The sequence below is a fragment of the Leptonychotes weddellii genome, chromosome 3 (assembly GCF_054177405.1).
Source record: "Leptonychotes weddellii isolate Sample4059 chromosome 3, ASM5417740v2, whole genome shotgun sequence".
In the NCBI taxonomy this organism is placed as follows: domain Eukaryota; kingdom Metazoa; phylum Chordata; class Mammalia; order Carnivora; family Phocidae; genus Leptonychotes; species Leptonychotes weddellii.
Window position 1 is genome coordinate 85,446,073 of NC_138371.1, and position 19,390 is coordinate 85,465,462.

Sequence of the window (19,390 nt, forward strand, 5' to 3'; positions counted from 1 at the left end):
GCCCAGTGGCAGAGATAGTGGATATGGACCCAGTATGAGTTTCCACACACCAAAGCTGATCTAATTATTCTCACTGCTAAATGTCCTATCTATTAGTGACAAAAATCAGTGCTGAGCCCCAGTATGGCACCATCTCTTGAGGAAACCAACCCTTCACTTTTTAGCAAGTTGATTACATTGGACCCTTCCACCCTAGAAAGGGCAGCCATTCCCCTTGACTTGACTCAACACATACTTAAGGTATGGGTTTTTCTTTCCTTTCCACAAAGTCTCATCTAGTAACAATATCCAGCAGCTTACAAATTTTGATCTAGCAACATGGAATCCCACACGACAACTCATACTAAGAGTCCCACTTTATAGCAAAACAGTAGGCACAATACCATGGGGTCTACTGACTGGGGAGTCTAGCACCTTGTTAAAAATTTATGTGTGAGGGCGCCTGCGTGGCTCAGTTGGTTAAGCGACTGCCTTCGGCTCAGGTCATGATCCTGGAGTCCCGGGATCGAGTCCCGCATCGGGCTCCCTGCTCAGCAGGGAGTCTGCTTCTCCCTCTGACCCTCCTCCCTCTCGTGCTCTCTCTCATTCTCTCTCTCGCAAATAAATAAAATCTTAAAAAAAAAAAATTCATCAAAAAAAAAAAATCTATTTGTGATTTTTTAGGCCTGGCCATAGGTGCTTACAAAGGCCTTACCTGGCAGGCCTCATAGGGGAGAGGTGCCCTGGCAGTCTGGTGCACAGCCAATGCATCACAATCTCTGAAGGGAGATGCAATCAAGGATTCAGACCCTTTGGCTGGTCACACTCCTCACATATTTATATTCCTAACCTTCATTCTTGGGTTTTTCTATCTGAAGTCTTGGGCAGAAGTGTTCTACAGGTCTGCTGAGACCTCCTTAGAGAAGAGAAGAGGGGGATGCACCCTGCAGGTGCATCTCCACTAGGGCAAATTTGTCTGAGAATCAGCACAACAGGCCCCTCCCCGAGAAGACCAGCACAAACCCCTTGCATGCACCAAGTCTACTGATCACAGAGTGCTGCAAGGCTTCAGCTCTAGGGGAAATAGGATCTAGCTTCCGTTTTATTTTATTTTATTATTTTTGGATCTGGCTTCTTTTCTTTTTTTAAAATATTTTATTTATTTATTTGACACAGAGAGAGAGAGCACAAGCAGGGGGAACAGCAGAGGGAGAGGGAGAAGGGGGCTCTCCACTAAGCAGGGATCCCAATGCGGGGCTCGATTCCAGGACCCCGGGATCATGACCTGAGCCAAAGGCAGATACTTAACCAACTGAGGCACCCAGGTGCCCCAATTCTTTTTAAGATTTTATTTATTTACTTATTTTAGCGAGAGAGGGAGAGAGAGAGCGAGCACACCAATGCAGGGAGGGGCAGAAGGAGAGGGAGAGAATCTCAAGCAGACTCCACGCTGAGCTCAGAGCCCGACACATGACCCCAAGACCATGAACTGAGCCGAAATCAGGAGTTGGATGCTCAACCAATGGAGCCACCCAGGCACCCTGGTGAATAATTCTTTTAATGTATTATTGGATTTGATTTGCTAGTATCTTGTTGAGAATTTTTGCATTCATGTTCATCAAGGGTATTGGCTTATAATTCTCCTTTTTAGTGGGGTCTTTGTCTGGTTTTGGAATCAAGATAATGCTGGCCTCATAGAAGGAGTTTGGAAGTTTTCCTTCCATTTCTATTTTTTGAAACAATTGGAGAAGGGACGCCTGGGTGGCTCAGTTGTTAAGCGTCTGACTTTGGCTCAGGTCATGATCCCAGGGTCCTGGGATCGGGCCCTGCATCAGGCTCCCTTCTCATCAGGGGAGTCTGCTTCTCCCTCTGCCTCTGCTCCTGTGCTCTCTCTTGCTCACTCACTCTCTCTCAAATAAATAAAATCTTTAAAAAAAAAAGAGAGAGAGAGAGAGAATTGGAGAAAAATAGGTATTAACTCTTCTTTAAATGTTTAAATGTCTGGTAGAATTCCCTGGGAAGCCATCTGGCCCTGGACTTTTGCTTATTGGGAGATTTTTGATTACTGATTCAATTTCTTGGCTGGTTATGGGTCTGTTCAAATTTCTTATTTCTTCCTTTTCAGCTTTGGTAGTCTGTATGTTTCTAGGAATTTGTCCATTTCTTTCAGATTGCCCAGTTTGTTGGCCTAGGATTTTTCATAATAGTCTCTTATAATTATTTGTTCAGTGGTGTTGGTTGTGATCTCTCCTCTTTCATTCGTGATTTTTATTTGGGTCCTTTCTCTTTCCTTTTTGATAAATCTGGCTAAAGGTTTATCAATTTTATTAATTCTTTCAAAGAACCAGCTCTTAGTTTTACTTGTTCTACTGGGTTTTTGTTATTGTTGTTGTTTCTGAATCATTTATTTCTGCTCTAATCTTCATTATTTTCCTTCTTCTGCTGGCTTTAGGCTTTATTTATTGTTAGTTTTCTAGGTCATTTAGGTGTAGGGTTAGGTTATGTATTTGAGACTTTTCTTGCTTCTTGGGTATGCCTGTACTGCCATACACTTCCTTCTTAGGACTGCCCTTTCTGCATCCCAAAGGTTTTGGACTGTTGTGTTTTCATTTTCATTTGCTTCCATGGATTTTTAATTTCTTTTTTATTTTACTGGTTAACCTATTCATTCTTTAGTAGGATGTTCTTTAAATTCTGTGTATTTGTGGTCTTTCCAAATTTTCTCTTGTGGTTGACTTCAAGTTTCATAGCATTGGGGTCTGAAAATATGCATAGTATGATCTCAATTTTTTTGTACTTGTTGAGGGCGGATTTGTGACCTAGTATGTGATGTATTCTGGAGAACGCTCCATGTGCACTCAAAGAGAATGTGTATTCTGCTGCTTTAGGATAAAATGTTCTGAATATATCTGTTAAGTCCATCTGGTGCAATATGTCATTCAAAGCCATTGTTTCCTTGTTGATTTTCTGCTTAGATGATCTGTTCGTTGCTGTAAGTGGGGTGTTAAAATCTTCTATTATTGTATTATTATCAATGAGTTTCTTTATGTTTATTATTAATTGATTTATATATTTGGTGCTCCCAAGTTGGGGGCATAAATATTTACAACTGTAAGATCTTGATAGATAGACCCCTTAATTATGATATAATGTAACTCTTGTTACAGTCTTTTGTTTAAAATTTAGTTTGTCTGATAGAAGTATGGCTACTCCAACTTTCTTTTGATATCCATTAGCATGACAGATGGTTCTCCACCCCCTCACTTTCTTTTTTTTTTTTTAAGATTTTATTTATTTATTTGACAGAGAGAAAGAGAAAGAACAAGCACAAGTAGGAGAAGCAGCAGACAGAGGGAGAGGCAGGCTCCCTGCTGAGCAAGGAGCCAGATGTGGGGCTTGATCCCAGGACCCTGGGATCATGACCTGAGCCGGAGGCAGCAACTTAACAACTGAGCCACCCAGGCACCCATCCATTCCCTCACTTTCAATCTGCAGTTGTCTTTAGGTGTAAAATGAGTCTCTTGTAGGCAGCATGTAGATGGGTCTTGTTTTGGTTTGGTTTGGTTTGGTTTTTATCCATTCTGACACCCAGTGTCAGATTGGAGTATTTAGTCCATTTACATTCAGAGTGATTATTGATAGATATAAATTTAGTGCCATTGTGTTACCTGTAAAGTTGGTGTTTCTGGTGATGTTCTCCGGTCCTTTCTAGTCTTTGTTGCTTTTGGTCTTTTTTTCCCCACTCAAAGAATCCCCTTTAATATTTCTTGCAAGGCTGGTTTGGTGGTCATGAACTACTTTAGGTTTTGTTTGTCTGGGAAACTCCTTATCTTTCCTTCTATTCTGAATGACAGCCTTGCTGGGTAAAGTATTCTTGGCTGCATATTTTTCCCATTCAGCATGTTGAATATATCCTGCCACTTTCTTCTGGCCTGCCACATTTCTGTGGACAGATCTGCTGTGAACCTGATCTATCTTCCCTTGTAGTTTAAGGACTTTTTTTCCCTTGCTGCTCTCAGGATTCTTTTCTTGTCTGTGTATTTTGTGAAATTGACTATGATATATCTTGGTGATGGCCGGCTTTTGTTGAATTTAATGGGAGTTCTCTGTGCTTCTTGGATTTCACTGTCTGTTTCCTTCCCCAGATTAGGGGAGTTTTTAGCTATAATTTGCTCAACTAAACCTTCTGCCCTTTATCTCTCCATCTTCTGGGACTCTTATGATACGAATGTTATTTCATTTTAAGGAGTCACTGAGTTTCCTAAGTCTACTTTCGTGATCTAATACCTTTCTTTCCCTCTTCTTTTCAGCTTCATTATTTTCCATAATTATATCTTCTTTTTTTAAAGATTTTATTTATTTATTTATTTGAGAGAGAGTGAATGAAAGAGAGAGATCAAGAGGAGGGGGGAAGGGTAGAGGGAGAAGCAGACTCCCCGCTGAGCAGGGAGCCCAATGTGGGACTCTATCCCAGGACCCCGGGATCATGACCTGAGACAAAGGCAGATGCTTACCCGACTGAGCCACCCAGGCACCCCATAATTGTATCTTCTATATCACTGATTCATTCCTCTGATTTGTCCATCCTCATTTTTATGGCATCCATTTGGGTTTGCATCTCAGTTCTATCATTTTCACTCTCAGCTGACTAGATTTTGGTTCTTTTGTCTATGCAGTTAGGGATTCTCTAGTGTATTCTATGCTTTTTTCAAGCCCAGCTAGTATGTTTATAATTGTTGTTTTAAATTCTAGTTCAGACATCTTACTTATATCTGTATTGATTAAATCCCTGACTGTTACTTCTTCCTGTTCTTTCTTTTGGGGGTGAATGCCTCTGTCTTGTCATTTTTTCCAGGTGGGAAAAAAAGGGAAGCTAGATCCTAGGTGTGTTTGGTCTGCTTTTAAAAGAACCTAGATCCAGGGAACCCAGGTGGCTCAGCAGCGGGGGCGTGCTTCTCCCTCTCCCTCTGCCTGCTACTCCCCCTGCTTCTGCTCTCTCTCTCTGTCAAATAAATAAATAAAATCTTTTTTAAAAGAAAAAGAATTAATCACCACAATCAAGTGGGATTTACTCCTGGGCTGCAGGGGCGGTTCAATATTCACAAATCAATCAACATGATACACATTTTAATAAAAGAAAGAATAAGAACTATATGATCTCAACAGATGCAGAAAAAGCATTTAACAAAATGCAGCATCCATTCTTGATTAAAACCCTCAACAAAGTAGGTATAGATGGAACATACCTCAACATCATAAAGGCCATATATGAAAGACCCACAGCTACTACCATCCTCAATGGGGAAAAACTGAGAGCCTTTCCCCTATGTTCAGGAACAAGACAGGGATGTCCACTCTCACCATTAATATTTAACATAGTACTGGAAGTCTTAGCCTCATCAATGAGACAACAAAAAAAAAATAAAAGGCATCCAAATCAGCAAGGAAGAAGTCAAGCTTTCACTATTTGCTGACAACATGATACTCTATATAGAAAACCCAAAGGACTCCACCAAAAAATTGCTAGAACTAATACATGAATTCAGGAAAGTCTCAGGATATAAAATCAACATACAGAAACCTGTTGCATTTCTATACACAAATAACAAAGCAGCAGAAAAAGAAATCAAGGAATCGATCTCATTTACAATTACACCAAAAACGGTAAGCTATCTAGGAATAAACCTAACTAAAGAGGTAAAAGGTCTGTACTCTGAAAACTACAGAACACTTATGAAAGAAATTGAAGAGGACACAAAGAAGTGGAAAAACATTCCATGCTCATGAATTGGAAGAACAAATATTGTTAAAATGTCTATACTACCCAAAGAAATCTACACATTTAATGCAATCCCTACCAAAATACCACCAGCATTTTTCACAGAGCTAGAAGAAACACTCCTAAAATTTGTGTGGAACCACAAAAGACCCCAAATAATCAAAACAATACTGAAAAAGGAAAGCAAAGCTGGAGGCATCACAATTCTGAACTTCGAGCTATACTGCAAAGCTGTAGTCATGAAGACTGTATGGTACTGGCACAAAAACAGACACATAGATCAATGGAGCAGAACAGAGAACCCAGAAATGGACCCACAACTATATGGTCAACTAATCTTCAACAAAGCAGGAAAGAATAACCAATGGAAAAAAGACAGTCTCTTCAACAAATGGTGTTGGAAAAACTGATCAGCAACATGCAGAAGAATGAAACTGGACCACTTTTTTACACCATACACAAAAATAAATTGAAAATGGATAAAAGACCTAAATGTGAGACAGGAAACCATCAAAATCCTACAGGAGAACACAGGCAGCCTCAGCCTTAGCAAATTCTTACTATACACATCTCTGGAGGCAAGGAAAACAAAAGCAAAAATGAACTATTGGGGCTTCATCAAGATTAAAAAGTTTCTGCACAGTGAAGGAAACAATCAACAAAATGAAAAGACAGCCTCCAGAATGGGATAAGATATTTGCGAACAACATACCCAATAAAGGGTTAGTATCCAAAATCTGTACAGAACTTATCAAACTCAACACCCAAAGAACAAATGATCCAGTTAAGAAATGGGCAGAAACCATGAATAGACACTTTTACAAAGAAGACATCCAGATGGCTAACAGACACTTGAAAAGATGCTCAACATCATTCATCATCAGGGAAATACAAATCAAAACCATGAGTTACCACCTCACACTTGTCAGAATGGCTAAAATGAACAACACAGGAAACAACAGATGTTGGCAAGGATGCGGAGAAAGGGGAACCCTCTTGCACTGTTGGTGGGAATGCAAACTGGTGCAGCCACTCTGGAAAACAGTATGGGGGTTCCTCAAAAAGTTAAAAATAGAACTACTTTATGACCCAGCAATTGCACCACTAAGTATTTACCCAAAGGATACAAAACTACAGATTCGAAGGGGTACATGTACCCCAATATTGATAGCAGCATTATCAACAATAGCCAAACTATACAAAGAGCCCAAATGTCCACTGACTGATAAATGGATAAAGAAGATGTGGTATAGGGGCGCCTGGGTGGCCCAGTTGGTTAAGCGACTGCCTTCGGCTCGGGTCATGATCCCAGGGTCCTGGGATCTAGCCCCGCATTAGGCTCCCTGCTCGGCGGGAAGCCTGCTTCTCCCTCTCGGACTCCCCCTGCTGGTGTTCTCTCTCTCTGTGTCATTTAAATAAATAAATAAAATCTTTAAAAAAAAAACAATGTGATATATATATATACACACATACACACACACATATATATATAAAATAGAATATTACTCAGCCATCAAAAAGAATGAAATCTTGGGGCACCTGGGTGGCTCAGGTGGTTAAGCGTCTGCCTTCAGCTCAGGTCATGATCCCGGGGTCCTGGGATTGAGTCCCACATTGGGCTCCCTGCTCAGTGGGGAGTCAGCTTCTCCCTCTACTCCTCCCCCCTGCTCGTGATCTTGCTCTCTCTCAAATAAATAAATAAAATCTTAAAAAAAATAAAATACTTAAAAAAAAGAATGAAATCTTGCCATTTGCAATGACATGGATGGAGCTAGGGTATATTATGCTAAGAGAAATAAGTCAGCCAGAGAAAGACAAATACCATATGTGGAATTTCAGAAACAAAACAGGTGAACATATGAGAGGGGGGAAAAGAGAGAGGGGGAAACAAACCAAACCATAAGAGACCCAATAACAGAGAACAAACTGAGAGTTGATGGAGGGAGGTGGGTGGGGGATGGGCTAGATGGGGGATGGATATTAAAGAGGGTACTTTTATGAGGAGCACTGGGTGTTGTATGTAAGTGATGAACCACTGAATTCTACTCCTGAAACTAATATTGCACTGTATGTTAACTAACTAGAATGTAAATAAAAGTTTGGGAAAAAAAAGAAAGGAAGAGAGGAGGGGGAAACCTTGAAGACGCTTTTTCCCACACTAACTCAGTACTTTCCCCCTCATTCTAGCCTCCACCTCAGTGTCCATAAAACTACCATAGCTTTTTTTTTAAGATCTATTTATTTATTTGAGAGAGAGCACATGAGTGGGGGGGGCGGAGCAAAGGGAGAGGGAGAGAGAGAATCCTCAAGCAGACTCCCCACCTAGTGCAGAGCCCAACTTGGGGCTGGATCCCAGGACCCTGAGATCATGGTCTGAGCTGAAATCAAGAGTCAGCCGCCCAATCGACTGAGCCACCCGGGCACCCCTATACCACATCTTGGTCAAGGTTACCTCAATAATGAGATGACCCCACCTCTGCACTGATCCACCTGACCCTCCACCACTCATCAGTCCATGGGGGAAAGTGCAACAGAGAAGATTTTGCTTTCTCTGCTTTCAGCATCTTGCTCAATATCATAGTGGTAAGGGATTTATGGCTTTCACTTTGGGCTTCTTGCTTGAATCAACTATTCAGACACTTGACAGCTCAGCTCTTTCTCAACTCATTTGAGTTTCCAACACTGATTCTATTACATTCTGCACCACCCAGAAGCTTGAAGCCTTCTAGAATGATAGAGGAGCCTTCTGAAGCCTTGACCAAGGTGCCAGTATGGAGATACTGTGCAGGGAGGGGGCACCACCTCCAGGACATGGTATGTATATACCTTGAATCAACAACCACTGTAAGATGCATGGTGCCCATCAAATGGAATGCAAGCGTCCAGGATACAAGAGTTGGAAGGAGTGGCCCTGCTCATCATCTCTTCCAGTAATCCCCTTCTCCACAGCTTGAGACCCAGGATCCAGAGGTCCTGGCTCCAGGACAGTAACATCTCTACCAGGAGACACAGTAGAGCCCCATAAACCTGAAACCACAGCTGCTGCTCTGCCATTTTAGGCTCCTCATGCCAAAAACTAGGAGGCAAGGAAGAGTCACAATATGGCAGGTTTAACTGACCTTATTAGCAGTAGCTGTTACGCATTGGGGGGAGGGGAAATGTCTGACACCAGATAATCCAGTAGGGCTTCTCCTCATATGACCATCACCAGATTCAGCCATGGCCTGAAAAAGGTATGGAACCCTTGTATAAGCCATGGTGGAACAAAGAGATCCAGGCTTAGTGCAATACACTGAACTGTATTTATTGAAAGCTGGTAAGGTGTCTTAGGAAATGATTAGAATATATGTAAAAACTAAATGTGGTCTCATTTTTCCGTCTTAAATTGGCAAGGAAGAACAAACTTGCAGTGGTACTACTATAATGCTGTACAGAGTGCACAAGTTTTCTAGAGGTCAGTGTGGTAACATACATCAAGAGTATTAAAATGTTTTCCCCTTTGACTCATTAATTCCTCATCAAAAAATTATCTAAAGATTTAAACTGGGGCGCCTGGGCGGCTCAGTCAGTTAAGCGGCTGCCTTCAGCTCGGGTCATGATCTCAGGGTCCTGGGATCGAGCCCCATGTCGGGCTCCCTACTCAGCAGAGAGTCTGTGTCTTCCTCTCCCTCTACCCCACCTCCAGCCCTCCCCCTGCTTATGCTCTCTCTCTCCCAAATAAATAAAATTTTTTAAAAATAAAAATAAATATTTAATTAAATTTGTAAAAATATACTACCTGGATGGACTTCCCAGTAATCTAGACAGCCGTTAAAATAATACTGAAATATATTTACCAACTGAAAAGATGTTCGTTATATATTGTTGACTTCTAAAAGGAAAAAAAAAAAAAAACCCAGCTCACATAATAGTGTGTTTCACAAGGAAGGAGGTATAGCACCAAAATGTTAACAAGTAATATTTCTGTGTGATACAACTTGAGATGGTTTTTATTATCTTTTTGTTTATCTGTGTCTCTGCTCTTCTTCTGTTAATGTGTATTACCTGCAGTTGTTAAAATTATAATTTACTATAAAATAAGGAATCAATGATTATCTCATTTTACAGAAAACACACTAATTAGAATCCTCCATTTCTACTTTCCTCTTGTGTATCACTTTATACTTTACATATTATGTATACTGGCATATTTCTGCAATTTGCTTCCACCTTTAGGTAAGTTTCTAAGGCCCTACCTTTTTTTTTTTTTTTTTAAGATTTTATTTATTTGAGAGAGAGAGCGCGAGCAGGGTGGGGGGCAGTGGGGAAGGACAGAGGCAGAGGGAGAAGCAGGCTCCCCGCTGAGCAGGGAGCCCTACTCGGGGCTCAAGCCCAGGACCCCGGGAGCATGACCTGAGCCGAAGGCAGACACCCAACCGACTGAGCCACCCAGGCGCCCCTCTCAGCCATATATACAAAAACGGCTGCCCACTGCAAGATACGTCAGCACTTTGATGAGTGAATAACAGAATACACACACCAAGCTGTAGCACAGAAGGGACTAGTAGCCGCACAAAGCACTAGAGCCCTTTGTCCTGTTAATTAAAATATAACACAAAACCCACAGAGACCACACCCTTGGATATTTCAGTTGCAGTCATGCTGGGAATCAGACTAGCCATCCTGTTGCCTCCCACATACCCTGCAACCCGATGCTTTCTAGAGAGCTGCTATGGGTCGTACAATCCTCTCTCTAACTGCTGAGAAGAGCTTGGGCTCTTTTTGGTTTTGTGTTTGTGTTTTTGTTTCATTTAGTTACTTCAGAATAACTTGTTGGGCTTGCAGCTCAGATCAGAAAAATGTTTCATTTGGTTCCATCTGATCTGCTTGGAAGTGCATCTTTTTCTGAGTTGCCTGTCAACCACCAGTCCCCTAGGCCTAGGATGATCTCCTGGAGCTGATGAAAAATGGATGATTAACCCATGACACTCACACAGCCTGCCACAACTGCACATGAACTATATGAATCTCTTTGTCTTTGAAGAATGGGGTGTGAAATTTTCTTTTTCAATTTCAAGCCAAGAAGATGGGTTTTATCTCTTTGTGAAACACTGGGTAATTATTGGTAGAGAGAGGAATGAATTATATCAAAGTCTTCAGTATGGTCCAGTGTGCCTGGCTCCCTAGAATGTAAGCTCCATGACAGGCAGGGACTTTTGTCTGCTCACTATGGTATCACTAGTTTCTATCTTAGTACTGGCATATAGTAGGTACTCATTAAATATTTGTTGCATGGGGGCACCTGGGTGGCTCAGCTGGTTAAGCGACTGCCTTCGGCTCAGGTCATGGAGTCCCAGGATCCTGGGGTCCCAGGATCGAGTCCCGCATTGGGCTCCCTGCTCAGTGGGGAGTCTGCTTCTTCCTCTGACCCTACCCCCTCTCGTGCACTCTCTCTCTCACTCTCTCTCTCAGATAAATAAAATCTTTAAAAAAATAAAATAAAATAAATATTTGTTGCATGATTGAATAAATAAATGAATGGAACAAAGTACGGGGATTGCTGAAATTTTAGGGGCACCAGGTAGCTTCTATTGCCCAAATAATCTTTTTCCATCAGAAGACCACAGCCTGTAATTCTAAGGTCAGAACTGAATCCATTTGCCTTAAGGTTCTTATTACACTTAAAATGAAAATGCCCTTGGGGCACAAGGGTAGCTCAGTCGGTTAATCATCCAACTCATTATTTCGGCTCAGGTCATGATCTCATGGGGCATGGGTTCCCACTCAGCAGGGAGTCTGCTTGAGATTCTCTCTCTCCCTCTCCCTCTGCCCCTCCCCCCACTTGTGCACACTTTCTCTCTCAAATAAATAAGTAATCTTTTTAAAAAAATGAAAATGCCCTGTGCATTGTTAAGAAAATAAATTGGTGGGCACCTGGGTGGCTCAGTTGGTTAAGCAACTGCCTTCAGCTCAGGTCATGATCCCGGGGTCCTGGGATCGAGTCCCACGTCGGGCTCCCAGCTCGGCGGGGAGCCTGCTTCTCCCTCTGACCCTCTCCCCTCTCATGCTGTTTCTCTCTCGCTCACTCTCTAATAAATAAATAAATAAAATCTTTAAAAAAGAAAAAAAATAAACTGGTACAACTTTATTGAAAAATAACTTGGCAGTTTATGAAAATGTAGAATGTCCATTCCCTCTCACCTAGGGCCTGCCCTTCCAAGAATTTATCCTCAAGAAATACACACACATACAAAGATGTTTAATGTGGGCGCCTGGGTGGCTCAGTTGGTTAAGCAACTGCCTTCGGCTCAGGTCATGATCCTGGAGTCCCAGGATCGAGTCCCGCATCGGGCTCCCTGCTCAGCAGGGAGTCTGCTTCTCCCTCTGACCCTCCACCCTCTCATGCTCTCTCTCTATCATTCTCTCTCTCTCAATAAATAAATAAAAATCTTAAAAAAAAAAAAACAAAGATGTTTAATGCACTGTTGTTTCTAATGGGGAATAAGGGAAGGAAAAGAGGGAAAAAACCCTAACCTAATCTAAATAGCCATTGGTAGGGGATGCATTAAGGGTAAAAAATTTAACCACTGACTCTCCTCTTCCATTGATCAAAGATTCTCTTAGGGCCTTCACTTCATTTCTCCTCCACAGTGCTTCTGAGAGGCATGAGCCAGTTCCTCAGTGCTGACAACAGGGAAACCTGAGAGGCACAGGGGTAAGGAGATGCAATCAAGTGGCTCAGAGCCCACATGGAACTGGAATGAGAGACAGGTGAGCCTGGGAAGATCTGACCAGATGCATAAGAGCATCTGAAAAAGTGATAAAGTGGTGATATAGATAGATAGATAGGTAGATTGATAGATAGATGTATACATATACATATATATATACACACACATATACATACATACATACATATATGTACACATACATACACATATATATGTATGTATTTTTTAAGAATGCTCATCTTTTAAAGACACATTACATACTAGAATATTTACAAAAGAAATTATATGTCAGAAATTTGTTCCCAAATAATTTGGCATCAGGAGAAGATGGTGGGCTTATAGATCCAGCAAGATTGGACTAGATGATGGATACATGGGGGGTGCATAATTCTATTCTCTCTGCTTTTTCATATATTTGAAATTTTTCCATTATGCACACCAAAAAATTTTAAGAAAATGTGCTCTTTTTTTCTTAAATGATTTTAAGTCTTCCCAAGTTCCCAGTTTTAATCACTCAATGAAAATGTCTGGCATCAAGCCAAAAGATAACAACCTGAAATGAAAACCAACCAAATTAAGGCAGAAAACTGCTTGTGCCAACTGGGTGATGTACTGTTTCCAGAGTTCAGAGAAAAGACGGAGAATCATAGGTGGGGAGGTCAGAAAGCTTCACAAAGCAGGTGGGACAGTAAGGAGACAGGTCTAATAGTTATGAGCACATGTCCCATGCTGATAAGGGGACTATGGATCCCTACAAATGGGAGTGCCAGCCAGATCAGCCCCACGTGGGTCCTCATAGCAGTCTTCAGGGGAACATACTCCTGGAATATTGGCATTTAATCTTGGCCTCCTCAAAACTCCAGTAGTTTCTCCCAGGCATACATCCTACACATTCTCGGTCTCTGCTCCCAGTTGGCAGTGATGTTTATGATGCCCTTCCTAACGTCCGTCTTCCACCAACCTCCAACTGCTAGTCCTAAATACAGCTGAGGTGCAGAATACACCCACGTCAGCAGATGGTGGTATGCAGTTTTGCAGTGTGGTGGGCTAATGAACCTTTACTGGTACAGAGAGTTACAGTGGCTCTCTTTGGCTGAACACACATAAGCACACTCAAAGCAAGGTTTCACAGACACACACACACACATTACACACATACATATGGTACACCATAATGTATTTATATTATATAAATATACTTTTATGGAAAACATTTTAGACACGGAGTTATAATTAATCAGTCCTGAACAGGGTTAAATAATAGAATATGAGTATGATATATGTGCCAGGCATATTTACACATATTATGAAGCACTTTACACATATTCTCTCACTTAATTTTTATGGCAACAGCCTTGTTAGCAGATACTATTATTATCCCACAGATAAAACCCTCTTGCACAGAGAGGTTAAGTAACTTACCCAAGATCAGTTAAGTAGTGGAGTCAGGATTCCAGTCCAGAGCTCATGTACTTAACTGTTTAAGCTACAGCATTTACTCGGCATACAAAATGTCCTTCCTGATGTGACTGGATTCTGGTGCAAAGTTCTAAGTGAGTACTCCTTCATTGCCCACACCTGTGTAGAGCAAAACATCTCCCCCATATTTGCCTTTTGGGGAGGAGAAGTGGGATTAGCTAAGGCCAAGATCCTTGGAGAGAGATGGGCTATTTGCAGGGAAGCGGCTAGCCCATCTGGTGGCTCTGTGCAATCCAGAACAAAGTTCTCCTTCCTCCCTGGTGAAAGGCTGGAGTCGGACTGGATTCCAGCAGCCCCGGGGCCTTGCCTACCATAGGTGGTGACCCTGGCCATCAGAGTGGAAGAGGGAATAGCGGGAAGCCTCCATAGAGTATGACACACATCTCATCACAAAAGTTGGGGGCCACGTAGTCCCCCCTCTTCTCCTGGGTTGCCAAGGGGAGGGAGTAACCGCTGACTTGGCTGGCTCTCTCTCCCTGCACTCCTGCTCCAACAGCTAATGGTTTCAAAAGCACCAAAGCTTGGGTCAAGGGTCTCTCAACCCAGGGCAGAGCAGAGCAGGTCCCTCACAATCCACTCTGTCATTGCAGACTGACTTGGTAAAGCGTGGTTGCCTGTCAGTCTGCTTCCTGGCCTCCCTTCACCCCCCTGCAATCTGACTTCCACCCCTTCCATGTCCCTGAAACTCCTTCTACCATGTTCAGTTGCTGTCCTCTGGGACTGCTCTGCAGCACTCTCTATTGACAAGAATTGTTTCTGGAATCTCCTCTTTTGACTTTTGAGATTCTCCTCCTATTTCTCTGGCTGTTCTTTCTTAGTCTCCCTCATGGCATTTCCTCCTCAGCCTCTCCTTTACTGCTGGTCTTCTCCAGTTTTCATGCTTGGATCTGCCTTTTCTCTTTCTTCAGATGCTCCCCGGGTGACTGCATCTACTTCCAAAGCTTCTCCATCATCTCTTCTGAGGATTTCTCAACATATTTCTGCTGCCCAAATCTCTCTCTTCTAAACTGAGAATAAAAAAAAATGTTAACTTCAACACACCTCTGTTTATACATTTTTTAATGAAGTGTTTTCATTTTATAATCTTTTTAAAATATGATTCTGGAAAATGCCCACCATTTAACCCACTAAGCAAAGCCCATCCTCATTTTAAATCAGCCTAATCATACTTACCGTTTGTTAGTACCCAACTTCGTTTTTCAATACAAACAGATGTATTAATACTTGTTTCAATAAATAGTCTAGGGGAGCCTGGGTGGCTCGGTTGGTTAAGCATCTGACTTCGGCTCAGGTCATGATCCCAGGGTCCTGGGATCCAGCCCTGTGTTGGGCTCCCTGCCCAGGAGGGAGTCTGCTTGTCCCTCTCCCTCTGCTGTCCTCCCGTTTGTGCTCTCTCTCTGTCTCGCATGCTCCCGCTCTCTCTCTCTCAAATAAATAAATAAAATCTTTAAAAAAAAGAGGCATAGTCTAATAACCACTGGGGGACTAAATATGGAATACAATTTATAAAGGTGATGATTAAAAACTGTTGAATCAATATTAAAATAACATGGGTACAATGTGATTAATGTATCCATTTTTATAACAGCTATAAAAACAAGAGTAAATCTGAATGCGGTTTCTCATTCTTTTAATTTATAATAATATAATGTAAGGCATGGTTTAAATAAATTGTGAAATGAGAAGTATGATGGAAGTTTTAAATATTTTTTCAGTAACTGTGTATGTGTATAATTCTGATATTTAGCTTTTAGGAAAAATTAAACAAGTATCATATAAAAATAGGTAAAAACTGCCATCATTCCCACTGCCCTCACCCCTCCTTTTGATATACATCATGATCAAATCCTACCTTCTCATCTGTAGGTAACTAAAGAGAAAAGCAAATGACTAAAAAGGCATTTCATCAAGTACTGCTAAAAACTAATTTGGTCAGTAGCTAGCATAAAATTTTCTTATCCTGTTAAATAAGAGATTGGATATATTAATATTTTATAAGTTGGGGATTCACTATACTTGGAAAAAAATACCTCATAGTATGTTTGGTAAATATCTTATTGAATATTGCACACCAGCTAAAATAAATCACATCAAAATTTAATCTGGTAGTTTTATTCAAAGTGAGATAAAGTGTTGGTAATCCAGGAAAATATTATAGTTTGATTTAAATTATTATAGTTTGATTTAAAAGAATCAGCATCATTAATCTGTACTGCTACAGCTGTTTGAAGGAAGGTTCCTTCCCAGCCAAAGATATGTCTCTGGAAAAATAGCCCTTTTTTTATTGAAATATAGTTGATGTACAATGTTATATTAGTTTCAAGTGTACAACATAGTGACTCAACAATTCTATACATTACTCAGTGCTCACCATAAGCACAGTCACCTTCTGTCATCATGTTATTACAATCTCATTGACTATATTCCCTATGCTGTAGTTTCATCTCCATAATTTATTTATAACTGGAAGTTTGTACCTCTTGATCCCCTTCACTGATTTCGCCCATCCCCCACCCCCTTCCCCTCTGGCAATCATCAGTTCTCTGTATTTATGATTCTGTTTCTATTTGTTCATTTGTTTTGTTTTTTAGATCCCATATGTAAGTGAAACCATATGGTATGTGTCTTTGCTTGACTTATTTCACTTAGCATAAATACTCTCTGAGTTCATTCATGTCATAAATGGCAAGATTTCATTCTTTTTTTATGACTGAGTAACATTCCAATAGTCTGTATCTTCTAAAGATTCATTCTGAAATGTCTACATATGAAATGATACACCTAGGATTTGCTTCAAAATTGTAAGGGAGTGGTAAGAACTATACTTTACTTCTGTGGTCTTCCTTCCAAAACCAGTAACTACAGTTTAATCATGAGAAAAACATCAGACAAATCCCAATTGAGGGATGTTTTGCAAAATATCTGAGCAGTATTCCTCAAAACTATCGATGTCATCAAAACCAAGGGAAGCCTAAGTAACTGTCACAGACCTGAGGAGACTAAGGAGACATGACAGTACGATGTAATGTGGTATCCTGGATGGAATCCGAGAAGAGAAAAACGACATTAGGGGGAAACTAGCAAAACTCAAAGTATGGAGTTTAGCTAATAGTACTGTGCCAAAGCTGATTCTTTAGTTGTGACAAATGTATTATAGTAAGATGTTACCAGTAGGGAAAACAGGCACAGAATATATGAGAATGGATGTACTAACTTGCACAACTTTTAGTAAATCTAAAACCATTCTAAAATAGGCTTTTTTAAAGACAATAGTAACAGTGGAGAAGGAAAAGCAGAGAAGTGTGTTGTTGGACCAGGAATGGCCACATGTTGACAGTTATTGGGGCTATATAATGGAAGTTCATTATACTATTCTGTCTATATTTGAGTATGTTAAAATTCTCTTTACAAGAAGGTTTTATATATATATATATATATATATATATATATATATATATATATATATAGTGTTGGGGGTCCTCAGTTTTGATACTTTGCTAGGAGGGCTCACAGGACTCAGCATATAATTGTACTCCCAGCTACCATTTATTACAGCAAAAGGATAGAAAATAAAATCAGCAAAGAGAAAAGGCACATGGAGCAGTCCAAAGGAGACCAAACACAAGCATCCCAGAGTCCTCTTCTTATGGAGTCATAGGGAATGCATTTAATTCCACCCCAGCATCTAACCGTGACAACACGCGTCACACTGTTTACCAGGGAAGCTCATTAGAGTAGCCCAGAGTTTTTACTGGGGTCTGGTCACATAGGCACCCTCTAACTAGCACATATCAAGATTCCAGACTCTTAGAACAAATTCAGCATAAACTACATTGTTTGCACAAACATTTTAGGCACAGTGAGCCATCCTTATCATTTAGGGAAAGTGTCTTATCAGTGTAGGGAACTTTTACCCATCAAGTTCCCAAGTGTCAGCCAAAGGCCAACCTTGCAAGCAGGCCTTTCTAAGAATGGCAGTCTCAGGCCTATACATACCCACAGGCATATGACTCTCTGGGACATAGCAGAGAGATGTTTCATAACCCACACCCTCCTCCTGCTCTGGAAAGAATCCCCACAACCCTCACTTGGAGACCTCATGTACTATTCTGGGCCACAGGTGCATGTCTGAGAGAGGAAGGGAGGACCTGTGAGGTGTGGAGAGCTGAGAAGAGGAAATCCCAATTTTCTCAGTGAGCATAGCTCCAAATTAGCCTGAACTCTGCACTCTTTTTCCTTGCTTTTTTCCTTCTGTATGTGAGACCAAAGTTCAGAGAAATCGACCCTGAGGATAGAAGAGAAAGAGGAGGGCAGAAAGGAAAAATGGGAAAGAAAGATGAGACCTTTAGAGAGCAAGAGACCAAATCAGGTCAGCAAACTGCTCTTAGCTATCTCCTAGATCCATTCTTAGTAGCATGAGGGTTATGACTGTCCTGTAGCACATGGACTTTGAGGTTCCTAAAATGCATACAAGTGGTGATGTCCAGAATCTGGATGTTGTGAAGAGCTGAGGGATACAGGGCCACGAGTGTTCCCATCCCCTTCAAATAAGGTAAGACATACAGTCTCAGATAGTACATCAGCAGTGAGTATTTTTGTTAAACCTTGTATTTTGTGAAGAGTGTATTTGTACACGCATGGTGGTGTTAAAGGAATTACAGTAACTTTTGTCACCCTGTTTGGCATTAAGAAAAAAATATTTTCATGTGTGGAAACCTCAAGAAATGGAAGTGGTCCAGGCTTCTCTTAATCTCTTGGAAGCCCAAGAAAGAGTACTGGTTGGTGATACACAAGGTGGAAGTCATCGGCACCCAGAAGCGATGGTGATTGAGAGATAGAAGCAGAAAAATGTTCATCTTGGGGCACCTGGGTGGCTCAGATGGTTGGGCATCTGCCTTCGGCTCAGGTCATGATCCCAGGGTCCTGGGATAGAGTCCTGCATCGGGCTCCCTGCTCAGTGGGGAGCCTGCTTCTCCCTCTCCCTCTCCTGCTCCCCCCTGCTTGTGCTCTCTCACTCTCTCTGTCAAATAAATAAATAAAAAATCTTAAAAAAAAAAAAAGAAAAATGTTCATCTTTAGCGCAGAAGGCTGACCTATTGCCTGCCTAATTCTGATAGGGATCAAATAAGTGCTGGCTGCTACATTCTTAAAGAGTCTCATGACTGCATGTACATCTCACCAATAATATCAGGCTGAATAAGCACCAGAGAACTCTTGTGAAAGTAGTTTTATGAGTAGAAATTCCAAGAAAATATTTATGATCTAATACTTCCTGCACGTCCCCTCCCCCTTGAACACTAAGTATATAACCACCAGTTTCACACAGCAAAGGTGCAGCTCTTTCTGCTGACGGGTCCTAGCCCCGTGCTATTTAAGTAAACTTGCTAAGTTGCACTGTAAAACCCCTCAAGAATTCCTTCTTGACCAGGCTTACTCAACGATC